The sequence below is a fragment of the Phoca vitulina genome, unplaced genomic scaffold (genome assembly GCF_004348235.1).
Source record: "Phoca vitulina isolate PV1807 unplaced genomic scaffold, GSC_HSeal_1.0 scaffold5, whole genome shotgun sequence".
Classification (NCBI taxonomy): Eukaryota; Metazoa; Chordata; class Mammalia; order Carnivora; family Phocidae; genus Phoca; species Phoca vitulina.
In genome coordinates, this window is record NW_022589708.1 from 47931881 (window position 1) to 47955815 (window position 23935).

Here is a 23935-nt window from a genome sequence, read left to right on the forward strand (position 1 = left end):
GAACTAGGATTGCTCAAGTGATTGCTTTCTTTGATGAGGAGCTTCAAAAAAAGAGATGGCTAAGGAACCAAGCTTACTCTAGAGTGACACCAACAATGAACCAATGAAACCATATTTAGGTTAAATAAAACAAAGGCCTCAACACAGACATATACCTTTGATAACAGAAGATAGCATTTTATTTAACTTTCTGTTTATGATCCATGAAGAGCTGTAGATGTTAATAACAGAATTTTTGTATTAAGGGAATGTTTTAAGCATTAAATTATGATAGAGACTTCAGCTTAATAACTCAATAACCACAAATCATTGACAATGAATTAGAAAATAATAAATTCCTAATAAAGTATAACAAACCAGCTTATTTTTATAATTTTTCCTATTAAGAGGTGGAATGGTTTACTGGAAATTATACTGAGATTGGAATGATAGCTGGTTTCATAGCTGGAGTGATCCCTGGGTCTGGCACTTACTTTAGTAAATGGAGGTTTTAGGGCAAGTTCATTAACTTCTCCAAAATCCCATTTTCACTATTGTGCACTATGAATAATAATGTCTACCAATACTTTTCCCAAAGTTTATATATGTGTTATACATATATAGAGAACATAAAGTGTTTTATTGTTTCTGTAGTATTTACATAGTCATTGTGCTTCAATATTAAAAGCAAATACTTTAAATTCACAATAGCTAAATTATTAAATATTATACACATGAAAAAATCAAGAATGTGCAACTCAAGGTAAAGTACTTAAAGTTATATATAGTTATTAAAATTAGGGTACGAGAACACAGATAAATTATCATGGTTCATCAGCACATGTCTGACTATAAAACTCAAAATATAACTCAACTATCAACCTTTGGTCAGAAGCCTATAATTCTCACACTTCATTCTGGAGTGGAATTTATAAATGTCAATAAACAATTTTTATTAGTAGTCCTATTGTTTAAATTTAGGCTGGGTCATGGTGATCACAAGTTGTTGCCATCTGGCAGCTGTGTGTTGGCCCGTGTGAAGTAAGTTTTTCATCAGATTCAAGTTCTAAGTGGACAGATGGCCACAGTGAAAAATGACCATGATGTTTGGAACTAATTGATATCCTTTCTGGGAGGCTCAGCTGAGAAACTAAGGACTGAATGGATGCTGAGACAGAACAGTCTAGCCACCTAGAAGAAGAAACTGGCTATCCATAAGGAAGCTATTTAGATATGTAACTCTGCAGAGAAGTGAGAAAGGCAGCTTCAGTGAGCGAAGTTCGTTTGGTATACACACAAATATACCATATGCTCACTGGTGCTACCGTTAGAGTGGTGAGCAGTAATAACTTGAGAGGTAACAATTGTATTCGATCTTTCTAAATGGGATATATTAATATAATTAAAATAAGTTAATTATAATCCGTTCTGTCAAGTTGTATTTGGACTTTAGCATTACAAGTTCTTTAAATACTAAATTGTTGTAATTAAATACTTTCATTTTCTTCTCAGCCTCTTAGTGTCCTTGTAAATAAACAGCTAGTTCTATTGTCAACACCGAGTTCTTAGTTACCTTAGAAGAGTAGCTTCTGCAGTTCCCTACAGACACTAAATCAAATTCGGTGCCTAAGTCTTCTGTCATCACAATCTTGTCTATAACCATTTATTCCAGAAAATATCTTTTAGTCTGTTTTTCCATTTAGCATTAAGGGATTTTTAAGATAACACTAGAAGCTGTTTACATATAACAAATGATTATGGAGCCAAATTTCACATGATGTTTCTGAATAGTAATATTTCTATACTCCTCAGGAGGACCATTAAACTTAGAAAACTAATTATGACTCCTATAACATATAGCATTTCTCTAATTTAAGGAAAGTTATCTTTTAAAATGACACATCTAGATTTCTTATAACTAAAATGGATTTAAAACAATGTAGGCATACTTACTGATTTATTTTAAATCCTCCACATATTACCCTATACATTATTTTTTTTTATAAATTTATTTGAGAGAGCGAGAATGAGAGAGAGAGAGAGAGTACATGAGAGGGGGGAGGGTCAGAGGGAGAAGCAGGCTCCCCGCTGAGCAGGGAGCCCAATGCAGGACTCATCCCGGGACTCCAGGATCATGACCTGAGCTGAAGGCAGTCGCCTAACCAACTGAGCCACCCAGGCGCCCTATACATTGCTTCTTAAAAGGTGATCTCCTTACAGAAATTGCTCTTGATGAAATAATGGATTATGAGACATCTTTCATAAAGCTTTTCTGGCTTCCCATATAATTGGAAAATTTTTGAAACAATATATGAATATCAAATGCCTTAATTCTGTTGAATAAGCAAGAGTTTCAGTTTCATCACCACCAACAAATTTATGTCAAAAATTTATAAATATATGTTTATAAACCTGTATAAAGTATGGGCATTCCAATATTTTATTCAATAATAATAGTCTTGGTGCTCTATAATTGAGTGCAATTTTAATTGAGATCAGAATCTTTTCTACTATTAAGTATTAACGTCTAGCATTACATATTTAAACTTAAATGTATACAAGTTACATTATAGTAGCTGCCATGCCTCCAGTTTCTTCTGCAACATATGAAAGGCAAGAAAAATTAGATAATAACGATGACTCTTCCTTAAGTATTTACTCTGTATCAGACATTATGCTCTATGTTTTACACATAGACATTTTCATTGCTAATAAGAAAATCAAGATACATTTCACTATTACTATTAAAGATGATGGAGATATTATGTAAATATCCAAAATCAGATAGTGAGTAGCAAAGCCTACCTTGAACAGGAGCTTATTTTCACTACAGAGTACTCCACTCCTAATTCTAAATAATGACTCCTAAACTTCTACAAGTAGGCCGCCAAATAATTATTGACAGTTTGTTTTCAGTCATATCAGAGCCAAAAAAAAAAAAAAAAAAAAGCCATTACAAAAATTATAGGAAAATTCTAAGCCAATATCTCTCATAGATATAAAAACCGTCAACCAAATATTAAGAAGTGTAAAAAAGGATTATACACATTACATGAATAGAGTCTATTCCAGGTAAGCAAGACTGGTTCAGCTTTTAAAAAAATCAATGTCACCCCCACATCAACAAACCAAAAACTCATATGATCTTATAAATTGATTCAGAAAAAGCACGTGACAAAATATACCATTTCTAATGAAAACTCTCAGCAAACTAGGTATATGGGGCATCCTCAACTTGTTAAAGAACATCTACAAAAACACAGCTAACTTCACACTTAATGGTGAGAAAATGGACACTTTCCCACTAAGATGTAGAAAAGGCAGGAGTATGGCCTCTCACCACTCCTATTTCACATCACACTAGAACAGCCAAAACAATAATAAAGAAGTACAATATTGGAGGACTGATACTACCTGTTTCAACACTTACTGTCAGGCTATGTTCATCACAACAGCCTGGTATGGGTGAAAGAAACAACACATTAATCAAAAAAATAGAATGCAGGGGCTAGAAATAAGGAAGAGAAATATAATAAGCTGATTTTTGATGAAGGAACAAAGACAATTCAATAGAGAAAGGATACTCTTTCCAAGAAATCATGATGGGAAAATTGGACACCTATATATGAAAAAGACAATCTAGATAGATCATATACCTTACACAAAAATTAACCAAAACAGATTTAGACCTCAATATTAATGCAAAACTATAAAATTTCAAGAAGAAAACAGAAAATCTACATGACATTCAGTTTGAGGATACATTATAAAATATAACATTATTCAATAAAGAAAAATTATTATTTAACTTTTTTAAAATTTAAAACTTCTGTGAAAGACTATTAAGAGAATGAAAAGACAAACTTCATACTGGGAAAAAAAATTGCAAAAATACACATCTGATGGAGGACTTTAATCCAAAATGCACAAAGAACATTTAAAAATCAACCGTAAGAAAACAACTCAGCTTAAAATATGGGCAAAAAATCTGAACTGATATCTTACCAAAAAGATATACACATGAAAAATACACATATGAGAAGATGATCAGTATCATTTTTGATTAGTGGACTGCAAATTGCAGCACCAATGATGTACTACACACCCATTAGTATGGCCCAAATCCAAAGCCTGGTGATACCAACTGCTGTTCAGGATCCAGAGCAACAGGAATTCTTCTTTGTAGATGGTAACACAAAATGGTATAGTCACTTTGTAAGATAATTCATAAGTTGTTTTGCAAAACTAAACATAGTCTTCCCATGTGATCCAGCAATCATACTCTTAAATTTTAAAACCTGCTCATGGATATTTATGAAAGTTTTATTCAGAATCAACCAAACCAAAATTAGTTAAGACCTCTTTCAACAGGTGAATGAATAAACAAGCTTGATGCATGCATACAGTGGATTATTATTCAGTGATAAAAATAGTTTCAGGTAACAAAAAGACATGTATGAATCTTAAGTGTCTATCTCTATGTGAAAAGAGACAGTCTGAAGGAGCTACATACAGTATGATTACAATTAAATGACATTCTAGAAAATGATAAACTATAGAGATGATGAACAGATCAGTAGTTGCCAAGGGTTTGGTGCAAGGTCACATGGATTGAATAGATGAAACTCAGGAGATTTCTGAGTGGTGAAAATATTCTATACAATACTATAATGGTAAACACAGACATTAAATATTTGTCAAAACTCAATTTTACAACACATACAGTAAATTTAAAGAATGTAAATTAATCAAAATATAATTTAGAAGGATCTCAGGATGGAATGTAGAATGTGACAAAATATTCTAAATATATTAAAAATGTGTGAAACAAATTCACTGAAGGGGATGGCCAAATAAACACTAATGTAACTAAATTTCAAAATATTCAAAGGCAAAAGGAATTGTACACAGGCATTTTACTCTCACTGATAAAATCCCCACCCCCCCATTCTGAAACTATTATAGATGTATAATGGAGCTGAATAATTAAGTAAACGAATGGAACATTCATGAGGGGAAAAGGCTCAGTTAACCCATGTGATAAAGGATTAGAGTAGGAGAATCTCTATGAATTCATATTTAGCTTAATATTGATAAGATGGTTACATATGGGAATATTAATAGATAGGTCTACATACAAACACTAGTCAGTATACACACATATTTCCTTGCTTTGTCAGTTGAGGAACCATGAACAAAACAACATTCTAGTAGCTTTAAATATGTCTATCATCCAGACAGGTTTTTAATACCATTTTCCATTAAAAGACATGGATGATTCTAGGACTGGAGCAATAAATATACAAAATGAGCGTGGAGTGTTTTGTAGTACCATAATTTACACAAAAAGCAAAACAAAATCCCCTCCTTTGATGGAGGTATGTTAAAGTGATACACAAGCAAACTGAAAGAGTCTCAATGTCAAATCTGAATGACTTGAGCAATAAAAGTAATGTTGGAATATAACTCTAAGTATCATATCCATACTGATATAAAAAATTGAATAAATAAATGTGGGAGAAAGACAAATATCCCTTAAAGAAGAATTCTAAATATTTTATGTGGATATTCCACCATTCAAAGAGGGAGCATTACTCCTCACTCCTTAAGTGTGGGCTGTGCAGAGTGACTTCCTTCTAAAGTGTATAGAAGAGGAATAGAAAGGAATAAAATTTATAGTGGTGAAGCCTGACAAACACTACCTATGCCAGGTGACTTAGCTTACATGGATTATTTCTGAGTAGATAATTTCCCTTGCTATAATGTAATGAGTATCACAATTTACACTATGATTATCCTTCCAAAAAAATGTTGCCCTAGTCTAGTCATGTGAAAAAATCATACAAGTCCCAATTGAGGGACATTCTAAAAATACCTGTTTCTGAAAAATACCTCTCAAAACCCTCAAGGTCATCAAAAACAAGGAATGTCAAAGACACTGCCAAGCCAAGAGGATCCTAAGAAGGCATGAATAATAAATATAATGTGTTATCCTCAATGAGATCTTGGAAGAGATAAAGATATCAGGGAAAAACTATGAATCTAATGCATCAGATTTAATAAGAATTATCTTTTTTTTTTTTTTTTTTTTTTTTTTTTACTAGCTGTGACAAATGTATCAGGCCAAAGTAAAATGTTAAAAATAAGGGAAACTAGGGGCGCCTGGGTGGCTCAGTCGTTAAGCGTCTGCCTTTGGCTCAGGTCATGATCCCAGGGTCCTGGGATCGAGCCCCGCACTGGGCTCCCTGCTCAGTGGGGAATCTGCTTCTCCCTCTGACCCTTCCCCTGCTGTGTTCCCTCTCTCACTTTCTCTCTCTCTCTGTCAAATAAATAAAATCTTAAAAAATAAAAATAAAAAATAAGGGAAACTGTATGTGGATATACAGGGACTCTATTATCTTTACAATAACTATGTAATTCTAAAGTTGCTCTATTAAAAATATTAAAAATAAATGTCCAAATATGTGTATGATGGTATTGTTAAAGTTACCAACATATAGATGGAGAATATGATTACTAAAGAAATAATATATTTAAAATTTTATCTAACAAAATATATTTCTAATGGATTACAGTGGTTTATGTACACATCCATTTTATTTTTTATTTTTTATTTTTTTTAAAGATTTTATTTATTTATTTGAGAGAGAGAAAATGAGAGAGAGCACATGAGAGGGGGGAGGGTCAGAGGGAGAAGCAGACTCCCTGCCGAGCAGGGAGCCCGATGCGGGACTCGATCCAGGGACTCCAGGATCATGACCTGAGCCGAAGGCAGTCGCCCAACCAACTGAGCCACCCAGGCGCCCGTGTACACATCCATTTTAGAGTAAAAAAAACAAGTGAAAAGTGATATGTATTTAACCTCTGAAATAGAATACAGAACATAACTAAGAACTAATTTGACTGCTCTATTTCACTAATAATTTTTCCAGGTTTCTATCACTGCATTATCCACATTTACTTTATGTTATATACATGTATATTGCGTCTAATAATATATGAGTTTCAACATCTGAGAAGGGTATATTTTCCAACTCTGTATTCCAGCATCTAACAAAATGCATGGTTTGTTAGTCAAGCAATATTTATTGAAATAATGACCAAATGAATTAATAAGGACAGATTTTATAAGCATATAGTGATAGAAGTAATATTAAAACATGATCAGTTAGGACTATAGAATAGTTTAAGTTGTTAGGAACCAAACACCTTTCATTGGAAATGTCAAAAGTATATTTTATTATGGCTACTGTCTTGCAAAAATCATAAAAGATGTTTTTTTTAATTAATACAATAAATCAAACCAACATAATTTTAAAATGGGAACTTGAGATCAAGAAAAAATGTATTCAAAAAAAGTAACATGGATGCATGCATCAAATTAGCAGATAAAAATCAAATTTAAATGACTTTATATCTTCCAAAAGTCAGCTGCAAATATATGTTCAAGATTTTTATTAGGTGATTCAATTCAGAAACATAATCTTTTAAAAATTTGGTGTCAATTATGTAAAAATGGCATTTGCTAAGAATACATTATTTGTAATGCAAAAACCAGTGAAAAACGTTCTTATGAGTATTGACAGAGCAAGATCTATGTAATGTATTAAATATATCTTTATATATATCCTTGTAAATAACACAATGGCAACTTTCATAATTTTTATAGTGTTTTAACATGTAGGCATAGGACATTGCCTCAAAGCACTGTTCAGCCAAAGTAAGCAAACCAGCAGTCAATAGGAATTAGAGTAAGCATTTACTTTACATGACTTGCACAAATCTAGCAATCGAATTTACAGTATCAGGAAAAATGGTTGGATTTAATGTTTTAGGTAGTCTTTTTTTTTTTTTTTTTTTAAGATTTTATTTATTTATTTGACAGATAGATAGAGAGCACAAGTAGGCAGAGTGGCAGGCAGAGGGAGAGGGAGAAGCAGGCTCTCCACTGAGCAGGGAGCCGGATGTGGGGCTCGATCCCAGGACCCCAGGATCATGACCTGAGCCAAAGGCAGCCGCTTAACCAACTGAGCCACCCAGGCGCCCCTAGGTAGTCTTTTATAAATACTAGTCATCTCAGCTGTGCTTTTGAAAGGCATTGGGAGATAGTTATTGACAACCTATATACTTGGCAAGCACCTGAAATACAGCTACTCTATGTTGCTATTTCATAGAATAATGAGGTACTTTAACCATTAGCTTATATGAAACTACATGAGCTGATATTCTCTTGTAAGAATTAAGGATTCTAAAAGATACATTTAATTAGAGAAAGATAAATACTGTGAAGATTAAAATTTTCTCCAAAAATGTATTATGGGTTTACTTTAAAATTAAGACACATAGAATGCTAACAACCTTGATTTCTATGTCATAGAGCAGAGAGAAATGAATTTATCCTGGAAGTATAATAAAACAGGTGAATAAAACAATAAAAGACATAAAAATTTTCACTAAACTGTCCACAAAATATGAGTCTGTGGTCAATGTAATTTCCACTGCAGTCTTTAAAATAAGAGAATTTGAAAATTATTCATCTAGGTAAGCAAATAAGTTGGTTTTCTATATGATGTTATTAACCTTAACCTTGTTTTATGTTGGACATCTGCCAAAAATTATGACATTAATTTTAGAATAGCATAGACTCTTTTGTAGATGCTGTTAAAGAAGAATGTTGGTAGTCCAGCAAGACAATTTGTGAAAAGAATATCATCTATATATAACTATTTCCATATGGAAGATCATATGATCAGTTCATCCTGAAGCGGCAGCAAGTTTTCAGGAATTAATGACAAAGAATAGGGACTGCAATTTATTAGTTTTAACTCCCCAGAAATTACTCTGATTTTTCAAAAAAAAAATTACTACAAACTCTGATTCTTGCAATCAGATCCTGTCTCTATTACTGGGACACCATCATTCCTACGACTCAATCTGTGACTTCGCACCCTTGAATTATCAGAGAATAAACACACACACACACACACACACACACACACACACACACACATCAAAGAAACCACAAATGAAGATTTTATTGTCTTCCTGCGGTATGCAATATAAAACTCTTCTTACAGCTTTGTCCTTACTATTGTGTATTTGTCTGTGCTTCCTACTGGAAGAGACTCTATAAGACATGAAACTATTTCTCGTTACATTTCTTCTAGGCACTTGGCACAAAATCTGACAATTTTAAGTCCTCAATAAATGTTTCCTAAATTCAAAACAAATCCTTCTGTCCTGTAAATCTCATTTCATTAATATACTCATAATCTGTTTGCCCCTCTCCACCCTGATTATTATAGTCTCCACTGCCTCTTCTGGTCTTCTTTTCAATCACTTCTCTGTTTTGCAACCAGAGTGATTTTCTAACCAGCATCTTTTATCTTCTAATCCCATAGGTAAGAACCCTCAGTGGCTCACTAATGCTCTTGGGATAAAGTTACCTTTTTTTTTTTTTTTTTTTCAATCACAAGCTACAATTTTTCATCTAGCAATGTAGCTAACATTACCAGTTTAATCTTCTTATACCTACCATTGCACCTCTGTACCCCAAATATATCAAACCACTTTCATGTTCTTGAACATCTCGTTCCATTTATTTACCTCTAAAGATTGTGCTATCTTTTTTGTCTGAAACACCCTCCCCTTAAACTATACCTGGCTAACACCAGTCCATTCTCCATGTCTTGGGCTAGGTATCTGTAAGATAAGAGAGTAGGTACAAATGCAATAAAACTTTATAAAAAGGAAAAGTAGGGACTTCCAGTTTCCAGTTCCACTTGAGGGCTGCTTGGAAGTCATCACTCTATCTGTCCTAACAACATGTGAAAAGCTGAACAGATTGAAAATTCAACTCTTACAAATCTGTAAGAGGAGGGGAAGAAGAGACAGGGAAAACTGCCTCCCCAACATTGGAGAGACAGAGAATCACAGATTTGGATGTACTTCTTCCTCTATTTTCTCAAAGACCTGTGTAACATTCCCTAAATGTTAGAATTCACCAAAGAAGTAATAGTGTGGAGATTTCTTTATTTAATGTTTTCAGAAGGTGGTCAAAAGGTACAGTCTTCCAGATGGATTTAGTTTCCAAATGTCTTGATTTATAATTTATTTCTGTTAAATTATTTTTATGATTTTGTTCCTGTGAAATACATTGAGGGTATGTCCCAGCCTGTGACTTATCTAAGCAAATGACTTACCTAAGCAAATGTCCCATGGGTAGTTGAAAAAATGTGTAGATTTTATTTGTTGAAGATTTTATTTTATAAATAGTTATTAGATCAATTCAGATGTCATGTAGATTTTCTTTTTCTTTTTTTTTTAAGATTTTATTTATTTATTTGACAGAGAGAGACATAGTGAGAGAGGGAACACAAGCAGGGGGAGTGGGAGAGGGAGAAGCAGGCTTCCCGTGGAGCAGGGAGCCCGATGTGGGGCTCGATCCCAGGACCCTGGGATCATGACCTGAGCCGAAGGCAGACGCTTAACGACTGAGCCACCCAGGCGCCCCTGTCATGTAGATTTTCTATATGTTTTTTTTTTTCCCCTAATTTTTCTTTTTCTGAGAAAGGGATGGTAAACTTTTAGTATATTTTTGGAATTGTCTACCCCTTTAGTTCTATGAGCTTTATCATGTATACTGTAACTTTACTAGTAGGCACATACATAATTGCAATGTCTTTGTGAAGAATCAATAATTTCACCAATTTTAATTGTCATTTTATATCTCTGGTAATACTCTGTCTTGAAGTTTACTTGGCCAAACATTCATATGCTCTTTTATGTTTAATTTGGTCATGGTATATGTTTTGCCACCTTCTTACTTTCAACTAGTCTCTCTTTACAGTACATTTATGATTACTAGGTTACAATTGGGCCTATAAAAAAAAAAAAAATTTCCAGGCTGACGATCTCTTCCATGTAAGCAGTATTTAGTCTGTTTACATGTAATATCATGGGTGATGAAATTGGTTTTAAGTCTTTCATTTTGTTGTTTTTCACTTGTCCTGTTCTTTCCTGACTTCTGTTGAGATGATCAAAAATTTTTAGTACTCCATGCTATCTCTTCTATTAGCTGTATGATTACATATCTTTGTACATAAGTGTCATTGCTCTAGACAGCATAATATGTATCCTTATCACAGTCTGCCTTGAATTAACACTATTTCACATATAATGTAAGAAATCAGATTATAATGTCATTTACTCACCTTCCCATTTCCTAATTGCTTTATTATTTCTACATTATTTTAACCAAGGAAAAGTTATTCCTATGGCAGAAATCAGAAGGAGGGGAATAAAAGCAATGTGGTCTCATATTAATGACATACATTTAGGAAAGTGGCTATATCTGCTGGATAGATATGATCAAAGAAGACAACCATAGGATTTGTATTTAGTAATAGCTTATTTATGTAGTATTGTGGTAGCTTAAAATTATTTTAAATATCAAATATATTAAAGGAATAATGGCAGAAAAAGTCAGTTATATCTACTTTTACTGATATAGGAAAAATGCCCAGGATATATTAAGTGCTAGAATATACTGCAACAAATATGTATTTCATGTTTGAATATGCATAGAAAAAGACTGGAAATATATACCAAACTATTTTTTTTTTAAGATTTTATTTATTTATTTGAGAGAGAGAGAATGAGAGAGAGCGAGTACATGAGAAGGGGGAGGGTCAGAGGGAGAAGCAGACTCCCTGCCGAGCAGGGAGGCCGATGCGGGACTCGATCCAGGGACTCCAGGATCATGACCTGAGCCGAAGGCAGTCGCCCAACCAACTGAGCCACCCAGGCGCCCTATATACCAAACTATTAACTGAAATTATTGTTAATAGAATTTTAAGAAACTCTTACTTTTAAAATAACATATTTCTCTATTTTTGGATTTGCTACCTTTGAATTAATAAAAGTATGATTTAAAAATCAGGGTAAAATCAAAGATAAACAGGGGCGCCTGGGTGGTTCAGTTGGTTAAACATCCAGCTCTTGGGGGCGCCTGGGTAGCTCAGTTGTTAAGCATCTGCCTTTGGCTCAGGTCATGGTCCCGGGGTCCCGGGATCGAGCCCTGCATCGGGCTCCCCGCTCAGCGGGAAGCCTGCTTCTCCCTCTCCCACTGCCCCTGCTTGTGTTCCCTCTCTGGCTGTCTTTCTCTCTGTCAAATAAATAAAATCTTTAAAAAAAAAAAAAAAACATCCAGCTCTTGGTTTCGGCTCAGGTCATGATCTCAGGATCCTGGGATTGAGCCCCACATCAGTCTCTGTGATCAGCACAGAGCTTGTCCTTCTCCCATCGCTTGCACTCTCTCTTTTACTCTCACTCTATCTCTCTCTCAAGTAAATAAACTAAAAAAAAAAAAAAAAAAAAATCAAAGATAAACAGAAAACAAAAGGAAAGTAGAGAAAAAAAGAATGACAAAAATAAAACCAAATCGCTATTACAAATATATTTTAGAATACTGAGAGTTTTTTAGTGTGTTTACAGTCTAAATAACTAGAGCCAGTGTAGGTGAAGGTTTTGTAGGATAGAAGAAATATTTCGTATCATCTGTAATGTTTGTCCAGAAGATGTCAGTAAGGAATGACATCCAGTTCACTGACCAATTCTGATTTTGTCCAACCCATCACTTCTGTGACTAGAAGTAGAGGACATCAGAATGTTATTTTATTTGTTAATTAGGGTGTGGAGAGAAAGAAAAATCAGGGAATTCTTACTTAATGGCTTCTACTTAGTAAATTAGAGGTCTAGTTTATTTACAGAGGCTGGAGTTAATTTGATAGAGGATTTAATAAAATAGATAAGGATCTAGAATAATTAATAAGGAGAAAAATAAAAATAAAATAGCAATCAGCAATGAGTCAATTATGAGTCTGGCATTCCACTTTTAAATGACCTATTTTTTTTCTGATTCATTCTCTGGACCCATAGGAGGCACTGTTATTCTATATTCAGATTTTAGTTTCAACCTTTTCACATCCCTCTGTGTTTTCTTTCTATTGCCTGTTCTGGTCCTTACCTCCTCTTCTTGGACATACTTTGCTAATATTTCTCAATATGAACCTCCTACTAAAAGTGTTTTAAGAAGAAAAGATAAAATTGAAATACTGTGACCAGTAAGTAATAGCAAGCTACATGTGTATTTCCCCAAGAACATACTTTACATATATTGTGGCCAATAGAATATATATTGCCCGATCACTTGCTTACTCTTAATGTTGTTAGAGAGCAGAGAGGGTCCTGTCCTTTGAACCTGCCTCAAATTGGATAAAAGTATTGTTACTGGCTGTTACCAAGGCTTACTACTTGCCTGCCAAGGAATGTAATAAAGTTCCTTCTAACATCTCTTCTGTTAAAAACAGTTGCTCCAAGTGTATCTGAAACATACTTAAGTCTCCCAGAATACGTTGGAGGAAGAATTGTTTAGAAGTGAAAACAAAAATAAAAATAAATCCCCACCAGCTTAAATAATTATTAATATTTTATTAATAATATTCTAGGCAGAATAAAGTATCAGGACATATGTCCATTAATAACTTTCCCTATCCTAGCATCCTGACTACTATAAAGAGACAAAAGTAGTCTTAGCCCAACTACGTTAGTCTTCTCTGATTTTGGTAAGATCCTAAAGTACTCACCATTCTCCTCCTTGTTTTACCTATGCACTTTACTAATTTCAAACCAATCCTCTCAACTAAGAACATAGAGCTGAACTAATTTTTCTGATTTTGACCTCATCGCTTCCACTGGGATGAAAATTCTATTTTTATCTCTTGGTGGAAGTTGGTCAGTAACCTAACAGTGGGAAATTAAGCTATCATGAACTATAGTCTTAGCCCTTGATTTAATAACTGGGGCAAAACCAGGTGAGGTCTCAGAGCATGTTCAATTGTTTATAAAGGAGGAAGCACACAAAAAGAGAGTTCCTTCTATGATTATCTTCTCTAAATGCTTTACCATTTGACCTTGTATATTCATTTATTCATTAATGCCGCTAATATTTAATGAATAACTGCTGTGCAGCTTTCTGAGCAATGAATAAGACATGCAAATTCCCTGATTTCATGAGTATGAGACAGACAATATACAAGTAAGCAAATATACACTATCAGGTAGTAAAAAATGTTATAATTTATAACAAAATATGTATACTTTGTTTCATATTGCTTTTTTTAAATAGCAATTCACTGTAGATTTAAAAAGTCTCATGATAATATATTAAGATTAAATCTTAAAAAAAAAAAACAAGATTTTAGACAATTTGATCAGCCAAATTAATTGATTCTAGGAATGCCATATCTACCCAGAGCCAAGCTCCCTATTTTTGCATTCCTAAACTCAATCCCAACGAAAATGATCAGTTATAGAATTGGATAATCAGTTTTATTTTATTTATTTTATTTTTTTTAAAGATTTTATTTTATTTATTCATGAGAGACAGAGAGAGAAAGAGAGAGGCAGAAGGAGAAGCAGCCTCCCAAGGAGCAGGGAGCCCAATGCGGGACTCAATCCCAGGACCCTGGGATCATGACCTGAGCCGAAGGCAGACGCTTAACCATCTGAGCCACCCAGGCGCCCCAGATAATCAGTTTTAGATAGCAGCTTAGAACAAATCTTGTCATTCTATATGATAACCCCCCAATTATTATGATGATGGGGATGCTTCTTGAAATTATATTACATTTAATTTGTTTTAGCCACATTAGCTTCGTTTTCTCTCATCTAACACAGGTTATATAGCAATGTTCTATTGATTATCAGTCTATATTAGAAGAGTCATTTCCCTTAATTTGACCAAGTAAATTATCTTATGTAGCTAAAAAATCATTTAGAAATCACATCATGCTCTTCTCTAATATGTTCATTGTCAACTAATAATCTCTACATATACCTATGTAACTTTAACTATCTAGGGTTATTTTGTTTATTTTCCACATGATATATTGCAAAGTTAGTTTTTCCATTCCCATGAATAACACAGAATACAAAGATTTACATAAACTTTTTAAAATTATTTATTGCTAGTTTTAGACCCAGATTTCAAAATACCGAGATGCCTTTTATGCTTGAAACTGTTATACTGAATGTTATCTATTTTGCACTTTTATTTAAATGCTCAGTATCCCAATATATTGAGAAATATCAGTGATGACAAATTTCACAGAGAGTATCCCGAATTCCTTCATCAGAAGTCATCCTAAATTACGTCATTAAATAAATTATTGATTCATATCAACATGGAAGTTATTACTGGGTATTCTGAATCCATACATACCTGCTAATTAGTAGGAGTAATGGTATTAGTCACAGTATGTGTATGCAGGGTGAACTTAATATAAGAAATCCTAGAGAGGCTATCTAAAGAAGCACCAATTAACCAAGTCCCAAAAAGCTAGGAGGAACCACTCCTACTCTATTATAGTGGTCTGTGGATTTGTGATGACAGTTGAATATCAGGGACCCCACAGAGGAGCTTCATGATAGTGTGGCAGGTATGGAATATCAGTAGTTTATATTTCCAAGCCTTTGGAAGTATAGAGTTTTGCCAAATAATAGCTAAATAATATAGAAAATGCTGAAAATCTTTGGCTACACATTCCCTTCCTGATCATGGACTGAGCACATGCTGACCTCTGCCCATTACCACCCATTCTCTGCCTGTCTTTTTGCATATACCCACCCTCCCACCCCCACCAACCTCTCTCTATAAAACCGTTGGTGTCTATCCTATGGGCAGAGAGGTCAGTTGTTAAGGCTTGAGCCTGCCATCTCCCCTAACTCCTGGCACCCAAAATAAATTTCTCCCTTTCTCTTTTCCAAATTCTCCTCTCTTCAGTTATTGGCTTCTCTTGCAATGAGTTTATCCAAGTTTGTTCAGCAACAGTGTTGGCAAACCCAGCCAGGAGCTTTGCTTTCAATTTGTCCAAGTTCCTCAGGATTCCCAAGGACAGAATAGTTGGCCTCCACAGTGCCAGGGCTTACCTCTTCATTTCCTGACTTAGAGGGTATGCCAGGATCATTTGGAAACACTGTGTGTGTGTGTATAATGCTCATATATATGTATGTCTGTGTGTGTATATATATATATATACAATGCTCATATATATGTATGTATATGTGTGTGTGTGTGTGTGTATAATGAACCACCCCAATCTTTTAAGTCTGCGGTTTTAAAGCATTCTAAAAGATATTGTTACATTTTTCTATATAAATATAGAGTAAACGAATATAAATTTTCAATTTGATGATTTCTCACCTCCAATCCTTTCTCCATTCTGTTCAGAATTTCTAAACATACATGTTCCAGGGGCGCCTGGGGGGCTCAGTCGTTAAGCGTCTGCCTTCAGCTCAGGTCATGATCCCAGGGCCCTGGGATCGAGCCCCACATCGGGCTCCCTGCTTGGCGGGAAGCCTGCTTCTTCCTCTCCCACTCCCCCTGCTTGTGTTCCCTCTCTAGCTGTCTCTCTCTCTGTCAAATAATAATAATAAAAAAAAATCTTTAACAAAAAAAAAAAAAAACATACATATTCTGACCCACCTTCAGTTATAGACATCTATCATTGAAATAAAAACTATATTCCAAAGAAACCAAGAGTCATTCAACTTTACTTAGTATTTAATACAACAGTTACTGTATCAGAAACTGGGCTAAAAACTGGGAATACAATGATGAATGAAGTATGTCCTTGAAGAAGTTCACAATTAAGCAGAGAAAGGTGAAGCAAATTGATGTGAGGATTTAGCGGTCCCAGGGAGAAAAACTCTGAAACATAATCTTGAGTAAATCTTTGGTAGCCACATTAAAATGTTTTTCTTTCTGCCTTCTTTGTATTACATAATGAAGAAAAAATAGAGTCCATTTAGTATGAATTTCCACTTCGTAACTTTATTATTTTATAAGATTTTTAGAAATTTGCATATACAACAGCATATTAAAATCATGATCCTAATAGCAAAGAAGAATTAAATCCAACATAATGTGTTGGATATTTTCATTTTGTAAAACATATGGTAAACAACTAGAGTCATCAAACAACAAATTAATCAAATAAATTATATTGTGATTCAATGTTAAAGTGAAAGGAAAATTTTCATGGCACTAGCATAATAAGTACAATACACCATCATGTTCTAAGTATAAAATTAGGAAATGCCATATTCTTACTTCATTTTAGAGAGACCAATTTATAATAGAGGAAAATAAAAGATAAACTGAAACAAAATTATATATAAAAATTCCAAATCATTGTTTCAATTAAAAATCACTGAATATATGATTATTCTTGTTACCTTTTTTTTAACTTATTAATGCCAAGATATAGGTGTTGACAACAAATGTCATTATATTAACACAAGTTCAAAATCTGGGTACATTTCTTGAATTCCATTTACTTTCTTTATAACTACATTGTATAAAGAGAACAATTGATGAGAGGGTTTTTAAACTTAAATTTTTTTAAACTTAGACTTTCTCTATTTGACAAGTCTTTGTTTTTCCTCTGCCACCAGCCCCCAAATATAACTCTTTATATATTTTTCTGTGTAGTTATTCTTTGAAATAATTAGTTTTCTGTCTCATATGTGGCTGATAACATGTCATAATGTAGCTTGTCAAGTGCCAAATGACTCTCCAAGTCATCCAAGCATTAGAAAGAAATGAAATCATTCATCTAGATACAATTTTGCAAAGTCAAGTTCAAGAATTCACAGAATAAATTTACAGTGTTAATGAAGGCCATGTATAAAGGCAATACTAGTGGTATTTTTTGTTATTCTATCAACATTAATAGAGATCAGCTATGTTAAGTTGGAACAAGTATTTAACAAGAGGGGGAAAAAGAACCTTCTTGTATAAACACAATATTTCAGCTTTTGTCATATACTTATATCCTTCATTTTCTGCCATTATTGTTATTACTAACCATTGATTTTTCCTCATTTAAGTAGTATTTTTTAGAGAAGCTTTAGTATCATAGAAAAATTGAGCAGAAAGTACAGAGAGCATTTTGTCACGTGTCTTTTAGCCATCTATATGTCTTCTTTGAAAAAAATGTCTATTTGTGTCTTCTGCCCATTTCTTAACTGGATTATTTGTTTTTTGGGGTGTTGAATTTGATAAGTTCTTTATAGATTTTGGATGCTAACCCTTTATCAGATATGTCATTTGCAAATATCTTCTCCCATTCCAAAGGTTGCATTTTAGTTTTATTTATTTATTTTATTTATTTATTTATTTATTTTGCTGTGCATAAGCTTTTTTATCTTGAGGAGTCCCAGTTGTTCATTTTTGTTTGTTTGTTTCCCTTGCCTCTGGAGATGTGTCTAGTAAGAACTTGCTACTGCCAATGTCAAAGATCAGGAAAATACAAATCAAAACTACAATGAGATATAACCTCACACCAGTCAGAATGGCTAAAATTAACAACACAGGAAACAACAGATGTTGGTGAGGATGCGGGGAAAGGGGAAACCTCTTACACTGCTGGTGGGAATGCAAACCACTGCAGCCACTCCGGAAAACAGCATGGAGGTTCCTCAAAAAGTTAAAAATAGAACTACTTTCTGATCCAGGAATTGCACTACTAGTTTTACCCAAGGATACAAAAATACTGATTCGAAGGGGTACGTGCACCCTAATGTTTATAGCAGCATTATCAACAATAGCCAAACTATGAAAGAGTCCAAATAGCCATCAACTGATGAAGAGGTGGTGTGATATAAAATAATCCATTAATATATATATATAATTAGTTTTCTGTCTAATACGTGGCTGATAACATGTCATAATGTAGCTTGACAAGTGCCAAATGACTCCAAGTCATCCAAGCATTAGAAGGAAATGAAATCATTCATCTAGATACAATTTTGCAAAGTCAAGTTCAAGAACTCACAGAATAAATTTACAGTGTTAATGAAGGCCATATTTAAAGGCAGTACGAGCGGTATTTTTGTTATTCTATCAACATTAATAGAGGTATATGGATGGAATATACATATAATGGAATGGAATGGATGGAATATATATATATAATGGAATATCACTCAACCACCAAAAAGAATGAAATCTTGCCATTTGCAACAACATGGATGAAGCTAGAGAGTGTTACGGTAAGTGAAATAAGTCAGAGAAAGACGAATACCATATGATTTTACTCATATGTGGAACTTATGAAACAAAACATAAATATAGGGGGAAAGAGAGAGGGGCAAACCATAAAACAGACTCTGAACAATAGAGAACAAACTGAGGGTTGCTGGAGAGGAGGTGGGCGGGGGATAGGCTAGATGGGTGATGGGTATTAAGGAGGGCACTTGTGATGAGCACTGAGTGTTATATGTAAATGATGAATCTCTAAATTCTACTCCTGAAACTAATATTACACTGTATGTTAACTAACTGGAATTTAAATTAAAACTTGAAAAAAATAAAACAACAAAGAAAGTACAGAGAGTTCCCATATACTACCCCCCCACCACATAAACACAGATGCACAAACTCCCCTACTATAAACATTTGTACTACTCTGGCATTGGATGTTGATTTGCGGGGGAGGCTGTATGTGGGGACAGAGGTAAATGGGAACTTGATTTTGATACAATTTTTTTTAATACACAAACAAGCAATCTCTTATCTGCAACAGCTCCTGTAGGAATGTAGAATGCATTAATAGAAAAAAAAAAAGAAACTTTAAATATAATTTTAGTGTCACATGCAGTTTTTTACGTCAAAGTATAAAATTAACAATGCTTATACTGCATGTAATTTTTGTTCAAAAATGTATAACTGTAACTTTCCAAAAAACATAATTTTCTTTGTTATTTTTTTCTCAATACTTTTGAAAATCTGAAAAACTAATAGGAAAGCAATCTTTAATTATTCTATTAGATATAAATATTTAGGATGATTTATTTTCTTCATAAATGAATATCCATTCATCTTTGAAGGTGCCCAGGCATCTTAATCACATTAAAAGGAACTCATACCTTATATTACAATTTAAAATGTAATTTTTTTTTTACAAAAGAGGTAGATATCATTCCTCTAATAAACATTTTCAGTTAAATTTTATGCTATAGTTTGTGACTTAGAGTTAAAATATGCTTTCCTTGGCCTATAGGATTTTTATCTATAAAATAGACATGAAATAGCGAATAAGTTTTGCTCGTGTAGTAACATCTTTCATAACAGAATAAACAAATTCAAGTACATTTTATCTTCTTGAAATTTCATAGTTTAGTTTTTAGGTAATCCAAAGGATTTATCTACTACCTATTCTTTAGCAGCCAAAGTTATTACAATTTTCATATAATTTATACATCAAAACTCAATGCTTAAAATAGAATATTTCCACTGAGTTTAGCACTGATAACACTTGTTTCTGTCAGAAAGCTTTTCCTTCTCAATTCTTTCATTTTACTTTTGACTTGAAGGCTTATCCACATTTGGCTTGGTATAAGGTAGTTAGCAGAAACATATTTGAACATTTTACTAAGACAAACACAATATTTTTATGTAAATGTTCATGTGAAAGAAATGGCTATCCCTGTAAGTTTCAGAAGTAATATGTGATTATCACAACCTGACTGACTTCAGATTTGTGTTGAGAAACCTTGTGTAGGCAGCTATTTTTTCTGAAAAGCACTGAATTTCAATATTAATATGATGGTGTAGAAATCAACATTGCATAATTTTATTGGCTTTTTCATGTTCATGATTTGATGACAGTTCAAATTTATACTTAAAGACTTTATTGTGCAGGTATCTGATATATTTATTAAGATATTAAATATTACCAAAATTTCCAAATATTTTACATTTTTATTGATATTCATTTTCTCATTCAACAAATACTCAGTGAGCTGTGTTGCCTATGCTCTTCTAATTATTGGGGATTCAACAAGGACCAAAAGAAGGGAAAGCCCATGAATTAAGAAAGTTTGTAGTTTAGAGCAAGGCTCTGCAAAATAAGCATCCACACAAAAAAGGATATAGCATGTTACATGGTGAAATATAAGAAGACAGATCAGTCAGGGAAGTGACAGGTAGTCATGAGCAAATGGGATATTTTGTGTGGTTTTTTTGTTTGTTTGTTTGTTTTTTGTTGTTTTTTTTTCCCCCTCAGTGGTTGAAGGGCCGTAGTCATTTTTGTTAGGGTGTCCAGATTAGATCACATGAGAAAGAGGTGATATTTGAGTAAAGACCTGAACAGATGGGTGAACAGGTTGTGAATATCTGAGATAAATTTCTTAGTACAAGAAACTGAAGGTTTCATTCAAGAGGCCCTGAAATATGAACATGCATGCCTGCAATATTTAAGAAAAATGCAAAAAGGCCAATTTCGTGCTCCCTGGGAGGTTACTGGAAAACTACATCTAAGAAATAATTGGTTGGATAGAAGAGGGCAAAATAGGTCACTGTACATAGTTTGTCTTTTACTCTGAGTGAAACAGAGCACATGGCCTGAGTTTGACTGAGGAGTAATATGATGTGACTTAGGTTACTAAGATTGCTTTGGCCAATGTGCTGAAAATTGGCATGTAGTGGGAAGGCAAAAGTAAATGCAAGATGGAAGGTTAAGAGGATATTTCAAGAACTCTGGAAAGAAATGATGGTGGCTCAGACAGGCATAGTATGAGTTTGCTCAATGCGTAAGGAAAAAAAAAATCTGAGTATAAGTTAAGCAATATTCTAGAAGGAAATCTATATGCATAATATTTTATACTAATATATACATATATGTAAGAACTAAAATAACACACGGTTCTATGAATAATTGCAACTTTTACTTTTTGAATAAATCTTCTGACAGTAGAATAGTGTCTTTTTTCATTTAGGGGTGGTTATATTGGTTTTTTTGGTTGTTGTTTGTTTTTAAATATGGAATGCTTCACAGATTTGCATGTCCTCCTTGTATAGGGGCCATGCTAATCTCTGTATCATTACAATTTTAGTTTATGTGCTGCTGAAGGAAGCACATGGTGGTTATATTGTTAAAATTACAACTAGTCTTGTTCTGTCTCTGCGCCATTCCTATCCCATACTATGGGCTGTAATAATTCATACAAAATCTCGTTTCTAATTAAAAGTTTAAGATGAGAGAAAATACGTACGTATGTAGTATTTAACCAAGACCCATATAATTCAGTTTCTGCTTATGTAATTATTGAAAGTCAAATACAAAAGAATTTTCATCAATTTTACTCATAAGACAGCTTTGTCTCTGCCAATATCCTAGGAAGACCAGTCTTAAAAAAAAAAAAAAAAAAAAAATCATTCTACCTATGGCTTTACCAAAAGCACACTTTTAAGGTATTTTATATAGATTTTGGAAAAGGATGTGTAACTTACATTACTTTAGAAGAGGGTAACTCCCCCCTCCTCTTTTCCCCCTAATCATCATGGTCCTCCTCTTAATAAAACATGTTAGATGGCAAGTCGTCTGTCTGACGCCACTACTCCCAACCAAGGCTGGTAAAATTCTTTCTCATGATATGCCCCCTCCATTGTTCCAGGTGAGACTTGGTCAAGAAAGGAAAGTGGTTGGTACATTGTGGTATACAGGAATGATGATAAACAAGGGCAACTATAGTGTGTTTCCTCTTATTTTATTTTATTTATTGTATCTTTTTAAAGATTCTATCTATCTATCTATCTATCTATCTATCTATCTATCTATCTATCTATCTGACAGAGACACAGCGAGAGAGGGAACACAAGCAGTGGGGAGTGGGAGAGGGAGAAGCAGGCTTCCCACCGAGCAGGGAGCCTGATGTGGGGCTCGACCCCAGGAGCCTGGGATCCTGAGCTGAGCCGAAGGCAGATGCTTAATGACTGAGCCACCCAGGCACCCCTGTTTGCTCTTATTTTAGAGCTGACCAACAACAGCACAAACCCTGCTACTTGGAGCTATAAGAGTGACAGTCCCCTTAGAAGCAATGGTTTTCACAGAGAAGCAGTTTTTTAAAGTGGCTTCTTAAAGCTTTCTTAAAGGTTCTAGATCTTTACAAGCTCCCCTCTCATGTTTGTATTTCAGCTTCCAGATATGCAAGATTTCTCACACTTCCCTACAAGTTCCAACTTGTCTGTCACTGCTGACGCTTCAGGCAGCTACCGGGACCTTTACTCCAATTCTCTGGCTATCCCCCATCCGCCCCACCTCATTTCCAGAGGTGCACTTCCCCACTCCTCCTACATTTCAGGGAACTGCAATTTCTACACTAAATTTCTTGCTCTGGACAATACTTGTACTGAGTGATATATGCAATGATACATCCCTCTGACTTAATCAACTGATGTGAGAAGTTGTGGTTTTTTTTAACCATTTCATACTCCATATGATGTAGACTACAGAAGTTTATGATGTAGAACTGACAATAGATATTAAAGATGTAATCTATTGACTAACATATATAATAATATTTACTGGTAACATTTTCTGAGTTGTAACTATGGATGAGGCATAGAATTAAAACTCAACACAAGCCATTATAGTGGATATAGTTAATATTCTCACTCCAAGTGAAGAAATCAAAGTTTAAAGATGGTAAGGTCAAAGAGATGTTGCAAAATAGAAATTCAAATAGAATTATTCTAAAACTGAGCTATGTTATAGACACATATGGTAAACTATTTCACAAGAAACAACTGCATGTAACCTAGTGAGATGTAACATCTGGTAGCTTTGAATCCTTCCCTTCACTATTTGTAGCCAAACAACTGGGCATTATTATCTCCTGGCTTAATAAAATCTGTTTAGGTTGGCAAAGATTTGGAATGTAGCAAAAAACCTGTGCTACATAGAGGACATATTTATTTTAAAAGTCAAGACCACTCATATTTCTTAGACTCTGCCTAGAAAATGAGCTGAAATGAAAAATAGTGCTGTCATATATAGAGAATCATCAATCTTACAGTGAGTGCAGATTTCCCTTTTCCAATAGAATGAAG

General features: G+C 33.9%; 1 non-coding gene across 1 annotated transcript; it reads right to left on the reverse strand.

Annotated features, from left to right (window-relative positions):
- Positions 1-21859: 21859 nt before the first annotated feature.
- Positions 21860-21963, reverse strand: LOC116631874. The gene has a single exon (XR_004299312.1). It is a non-coding gene; the product is annotated as a U6 spliceosomal RNA (small nuclear RNA).
- Between the last annotated feature and the right edge of the window lie 1972 nt (positions 21964-23935).